The sequence below is a fragment of the Mytilus galloprovincialis genome, chromosome 1, assembly GCF_965363235.1.
Source record: "Mytilus galloprovincialis chromosome 1, xbMytGall1.hap1.1, whole genome shotgun sequence".
Classification (NCBI taxonomy): Eukaryota; Metazoa; Mollusca; class Bivalvia; order Mytilida; family Mytilidae; genus Mytilus; species Mytilus galloprovincialis.
This window is the reverse complement of record NC_134838.1, coordinates 113437967-113445248: the sequence shown is the minus strand read 5'-3', so window position 1 is coordinate 113445248 and position 7282 is coordinate 113437967. Positions and strand designations below refer to the sequence as shown.

General features: G+C 30.0%; 1 long non-coding RNA gene across 1 annotated transcript; it reads left to right on the top strand.

The window, feature by feature from the left end:
* Positions 1 to 5578: 5578 nt before the first annotated feature.
* LOC143052203 (uncharacterized) lies at positions 5579 to 6779 on the top strand. Its single transcript, XR_012971035.1, has 2 exons — positions 5579 to 5790; positions 6223 to 6779. It is a non-coding gene; the product is annotated as an uncharacterized LOC143052203 (long non-coding RNA).
* The last annotated feature ends 503 nt before the right edge of the window (positions 6780 to 7282 follow it).

Sequence of the window (7282 nt, the reverse complement as noted above, 5' to 3'; positions counted from 1 at the left end):
GATCGTTGACGTAATGTCCACAGTACTCGTAGTTTACTTGGTTATACTTTAGATTGCATAATACTCTTATGAAATCTTCATATAAATTTTAGCGTTTTTAATACATTTCTTAAATATCATGCTTGTTTGTATCACGTTTGTTTTCTGGTACATATTTTCGAATCGAATATAAAACTAACATATTTTATTTACTGTAAATACTACGAGTAGATCAAAGGTGTTTTAAGTATCCTTGCAATTTTTTAAATGCAGTTGTTTCTCAAACCACTGCTCTTTTGGGGAGATATATTATATTCATTGTTAATTTCATTTATTGACATACTGATATTTTTTTTTTTTTTTTAATTTTTATTATTTATAACTTCCAATTTACAACATAATATACACAAATATAATAGCAATATATAATATATATATATTGACATGCTGATATTTGATCTCTATGTTTCATTTTATAGAGACATAACTTCGGACTGTTACAAGTATAAAACATACAATTGTGGTGAAAAATAAATTCTGAAGTAGGGAAAAAGTAAAGGGAGAGGGTAGTATAGAATTTTGAACTTTGCATAAAATAGTAGAGCATATCAACTTTCCATTCTAGGGAAAAAAAATTACGAAACGTCATAGTAAAAGTGTCACAGTTTAGCCGCAAAGGTAGTTCCTATAGGAAATAATCTACATTTACAGAAATGCAGCTTACAGTTCTCTTGACTAAATAAAATTGAGAATGGAAAGTCTAGTTTAAAATTTGATTTTTTTTTTCTGATACGTTTTGTAAACGTGGAACTCACCCGAAACATTGGTTTTAAATGTTCCCATCTAACCCCATAGGACTGCATAGTTATACATCCCAGACGACCAAACAAGCAGTCACTTAAACATTCATTTCTTGCTACCAATTTAGTTAAGTGAAGTCCGAATGGTCATATTTCAAAACCAAGATCGACAATTTGGGTTTTATTTTAATAAAAATTACCAAAACACACCAGATAAGAAAAATAAGCAAACAAATCTAAAAACAAAAATGAAAAACAACCACTGACAAGGGTTCATAATTTGGACTGGAACGCTTACACAACAGGTTCGATATTATTTTTTTTATCTTTCGAATAAAAACTAAGGCTCATTGAAAAACGCCACACTACAAACCATTCAAAAAAGGCAGTATTATACAAATTAGGCGATTTAAGTCATACATAAAGAATATGAATAACTTGATAGTTTTTTATAAACGCCAACTCATTAACGTATGTACGTGCAGATGCAGTTATATACCCCAATTCAAATATATTTGAAAAGCAAATTGACAAGCAACGAATCGCGATATAAACATCCATAGGAATTCAAAACTTTTTAAAATCCTTAAAATCGATGCGAAATAGATTTTTTCGGTCAATAACACCATCAAATCATTACTTTAGATCACTAGAGTAAAGTGCAATCTGAAATATTGCCAAATGCAGGGATCCTTTTGTTTACGTCAACGACATGTGATGTAAAATATCATCTTCTATTTCCTTTCATTCAAGGATTAAGTGTTTTCGCATGTGAATCCAGTACTTATGTATTGATGAATAAGCACGAACTGGATACATATGTATTCTCTTTTAAAAGGAACATACTTCCTTAAAATGAAGTACAGTTTTATATCTTAAAACAATGATTAAAATATAAGTAAATCACAAAAAATATTGTTGATAATGCACTAACAGAACCTGATGTTTACAGTAATGTTTGAGTGCATTTCCTATTTGTGTTTGCTTATTTTTATATATTTTCTTTCGTCGTTTACGGTTCTTGTCCTGTTGAAGATATAATTATTCAACCACAGATATAATCAATTGGTCCATATCGGCAAACTTCAAACTTTGGTAATGTTTTAGGGTTAGATTCATAACTTATATCGATGGTTCATTTTACATTCATAACTTATATCGATGGTTCATTTTGCATCTGATAAATAAAAGCAACAGTAGTATACCGCTGTTCAAAACTCATAAATCCATGGACAAATAACAAAATAGGGGTACCAAACTAAAACTGAGCGAAACGCAGGGGACTTTCAGATTAGAATTTCCTGGGATTTTGATATTTTTGTTATTTTACTTTTTTTACTTTAAATGTCCTGAACCAATTCAGGAAATGGCAATTGTTATCTTATATTTTGTTTTCTGTGGTTTGCATTGTCGTTTTGTTTTTTGTTACATTTCAGTGTTCTGTTGCTTCGTTTTTTTTCCTCTTATAGTTGATGTGTTTACCTCAGTTTTAGTTTGTAACTCGGATTTGTTTTCTCTCAATCGATTTATGACTTTTGAACAGCGGAATACTACTGTTGTCTTTATTTATTTTTTCTGTATAGTGTAAAGCTTTTACACCAGCTTTTTGCAACAACGAGAAGATAAGATTATTTTTTTCAAAATTGGTTCACGAATACAATACCGCTGTTAAACAAAAATCATGCTAACAAAAAAGACATTTAGATTCACCGAACAGATATGAAATGCCAACATATGTCAGGTACCTTTTGATGGTTGTCAATAGTTAAAATCTTGTATGTATGTTTTTTGGTGTTTTATTGTTGTTGTTTATCAAATTGGGAACAAATGGCAGGTCTTTATCAGTCTATGTTGTCTATTGTGTAGACATCACCGTATATCTCTATCACGAAAACGCGTATAGGGAAAACGGTAGTATCTATTCATCCATAGCCGACGATACTAACATTTTAAATAATGTTACAAAAAACGAAGCCCGAGGAAAATTCAAAACGGAAAGTCCATAAACAAATAGCAAAAATAAAAAGCTCAAACACATCAAACGAATGGATTACAACAGGCATTTTCTACATCAGAAAAAAATGATTATACCCTTACATTAAATTGTTCCTGGTTTTATAGCTAGCTTTACTTTTCACTTGTATGGTAGTCGCTTAAAATTCGATTATATTGACAATGTTGTGTGAACAAACATAATAGGTAAAAAATGTCAAATAAAGTGGAACAAGAGTCAACATTGTACTTTAATCACTATAAAAACAAAAAAAATATGTAACAAAGAAATACAAAAAGACATATAGACAAAGCACATAATCAGAAACGAAAGACAGTTATATAAAAATTAAAATAGCACAATAACGGGATATATAACTACCAAGCCACGTCAAATTGATATCACCAAAAAGAGACTAAAACAGAAAAGTAATAATTTACAAAGACAAGAACACTTTAACACGTACAAGAGGATAAGCCTTATAAGCTACTAGAATAAATAAATCAAGACCATCATTTTTTATTTGTGATATTTATCAACAAGGTTTTTGTATCTTCCGATAAAGTTTTCCAGAAAAGGGACGGGGTGTTTTGTGACATAACCCTGGTTCATCAATATTATGCTCAGACACTGGTTACGTTTCATAAAGTCTGAGTAGCAACTGCAAGCTATTGAACAGAGAATGAGTTGTGAAATATGTATCTCATATCTTCAATTTTGTACTTGTTTGGCTTTATAAATATTTTGATATGAGCGTCACTGATGAGTCTTATGTAGACGAAATGCGCGTCTGGCGTAATAAATTATAATCCTGGTACCTTTGATAACTATATGCACGGGAAGCTGGTAAATTGCTACTAAGGTCGTGGAAATTGATAAAAATTGATAATTGCAGTTATTTGTAATATCAGAATTATATTATATCTGCTATAAAAATTGAAGACATATTGTATAATGGCAATTTTCCAACAGAGTTTGTTTATGATTCCAACGATTTTCGTAATTTTTCATCAAATTTATTTAAATGGGATCCTTTTTGAATACTTCTCAAGACTATATTTCAATGTCTTTGAAAATTTTCGTTGCAGTTATTCATAAATAAATTAAAAATGTAGTATACTCTTACATTAAATCACAGCTCTCCTATAAGTTTATTTTTGTCACTTGCTGTTTGTACACGAAAGACCAACATAAGGCCAGAAAATAAAATACTACTATTGATTAATTCATATTAGGCTACATAATCAAGTCAACAAATTCTACAAACGTTTAGATATTAATTGTTAATGAAGCTAGTCACAACAGAATTGCACTGATCGAATAACATATTTTCCGTTGCACATCTTGTTATTTTACTTAAATTGTTTTAAATTGTCATACGAGATATAAATGAATCGCTACCTACCACATTCTTCAAGAATTTAATACATAACCTAACTTGAACTTTTGATCTGACATCTATAGAGATCAGTCTACCTTAACAAATGTCAACGAATGTGGGGGTGGTAAGGAAAATGGTTAAACATATTCATTAGGAACATTATATACATTAAAAGCAATAATTAACATTAATTAAGTTCACATGTGGTTTTACATTATAGTTTAAACATTTCACATCAAATGATCAAATTTAAAAGAACTTTACTACACCACCTTTTCCCACCCTTTTCCAGGTCAGTCAAAATTCCGAATCGTCTGCTGAAACAAAACAAAAGACAAACGGGTAATGACAAAAATGATTTTGAAAAAAAACCTCTCAGACATTTTTAATGTGAATCGGGTGAAAATACAGATATAAGTCATATTGATTATGATTAAAACATGGAAATCTGCTATAAATTCTAACATAAATGAACTATCAAATGATAAGAACAGTCTTCAATTAAGGATTTTCACGCTATATTTTGCCATTACGATACATACCTGTTTGTTCACGCATCGTTGTTAATATAATGGACTTTGATGAGAATGTCATACAAGTGAGAGGTTTAGCTAGCTATAAAATCAGGCTCAATCCAACATTTTCTTATGGTAGAAAATGACTGTATACCAAGTCAGGAATATGACAGTTGTTATCCTTTCTTTTTTTTTCATTTTGCCATTTGTTAAAGGACTTTTCGTTTTGAATTTACCTTTCAGTTATGTATTTTTTCATAATTGTGTCCAAACACATACAGTTTGGAACAGCAGGAAAAAATAGCGTGTCTGCTACCCACAACAAGAAACCCGTTAGTATATGCTGCAAAATAAACCAGTAAAGAAATACCAAAGATATATAGAAACAATTCATTGAACACTATCTCAGTCAACGGCAATTGTTAGTGACAATAAAAAAAGTCAGTGTGTTTATCATCAACATTATGAGTTTGCTTTAGCAGTTTATTTGGCATTCCGTTAACATCTTTCTTCATTCATACATTTTGTAGATGAAAATCATACATTTAGTTAGTTTGTATCGGACTTGTATGATTACATTTTTTTTTAAATAAAAATTAAAAGGCACCATATATGGCAATTGAGCAAACTGTTGATTTCAATTTTATGATAATCGTAATTTAAAAAAAAAACATTTACTTAAATTCCTTTCAAAAGATAATTCGAAATATTTCACTACATAATGGTGTTATTTCATAAATACTAATGTTTCTTTTTACACAATCGTTCAAGGTGACTTGAATCATAGTACAACAATAAACTCGAGTGTTATGTTTATTTATGTATTCTCAAACTACTTATGAGACTACTTTTTGTAAGCATGATCAATCCGGTGTGTCATTTAAATAGATAAAAATCTTGTTAAATTTCCATGTGACATGAGTAGTATAAATACACTGTTTTTACACGGTTGATTCAGACATATATTTAAACCTTGAAGTTGTAAACATAATAAGGATATAGCCTAAGCTAGCATGGATACTAAATGTTTGATGGTGCTTTTTATGTTCCTGTATATTGTATTTGTTTCTACAATTGAGGCAGTGCATTACATTACCAAACCATTTCAATTTATTGGATCATGTAAGTTTATTTAATTTAAAATATTTTTAGATTTTAATTTTCAATTTACTTTCATAATATATTGAACACATGAAGTTACGTCTTGTTTATTGTGTTGTTGATACATTAACGAATATTTATATTCAATGTGCACGACATGCGTTTCTTAAATATATATTTCAATGGAACTTCTTCAGAAAAAAATGTTTGTATAGCAAAATATATTTTTTATAGACTATGCGGTACGAGCTTTGCTTACTGTTGAAGGCCGTACTGTGATCTATAGTTGTTAGTTTCTGTGCCATTTGGTCTAATGTGGAAAGTTTTCTCGTTGACAATCATGCCACATTTTTTATTATATCAAAGGTAAAGGACAGTCAAATCAATTGATATTTTAAAGATGTTGCAGAAAAAAAGCAGCTTTACAATAAATAATACCATTCTGTTTTTCAGGTTATGGGAAAGGAAAGCGGGTAATAGGACAGAATACTGGAGAAATAGATTGAAGAATTGCTTTTATTGGAAGAAATTAATAAGAATACATATTTCCAAGAATGAACAATTCGTGCTGAGACAAATCGAAGATGAATAATGAATATGCTCAGTTTGTCTGGACATTTGCCGATCCCTTACTGATTGCATGGTCAATCGTGCGCAGATGAAGAACTGCAATTACGATAATGTGGAAGGAGTTTTTGGTCAACAGTGTTAGATTTGAACGTTAGTTGACAGAATAAATGGAAATAAACATAGATGTATATGAAAAGAAAAATAATGCATTTGCAGTAAAGAAAATCGTAAATAAAGCATATCTATATTACCGTTGTAAGTTGTTTACAGTACATACAGCGGTTTTATCATATACAAATGCGTGGGAAGTTTTAATGCTATCTTATATGCCAAGATATTTAGTTTTTAACTTCCTTATAACTTAGCTCAAACTGATTTTGATTGTGTTGACTTCTATAACGCTTTCGTTCTATGTATATTAAACACTTATATATAAACTACTTATTTTTTGTTATTTTTATTTAATTATTTTTACAAATGGATCTTAGAGTACTTTTAGGTACGGTGGTATAATTTTGGTGATTAGGTTGATGTGCACTCTTTAAACCAGTTAAATAACGGTTTTAATAGTAGTGGTTTTAAAATATAGAATCACTACTTATAGAGGCACGGTCGACCGCATCTTATGTTGTCAGTTTATTCTCGATCTATGAGTTTGACTGTCCCTCTGGTATCTTTCGTCCCTCTTGTATATATTAGACTTAGCATTTTGTACGTAATACACAAGACGCGCGTTTTGTTAATAGTCAATAATGATGCTCGAATAAAAAAGTAACAAACCCAAAATAAGGCACCAAGATCAAGAAATTTCAGGCCCAACATTTCCGAAAGGTTTGGCCAATCACAAGTAATAAAATCTATTGCTGAGTTAAAAATCCAAATTTGTTTATTAAAAGTTCAAAGTTCGACTTTATGTGAATAGCTTTGGGTTATTTGTTTGGTT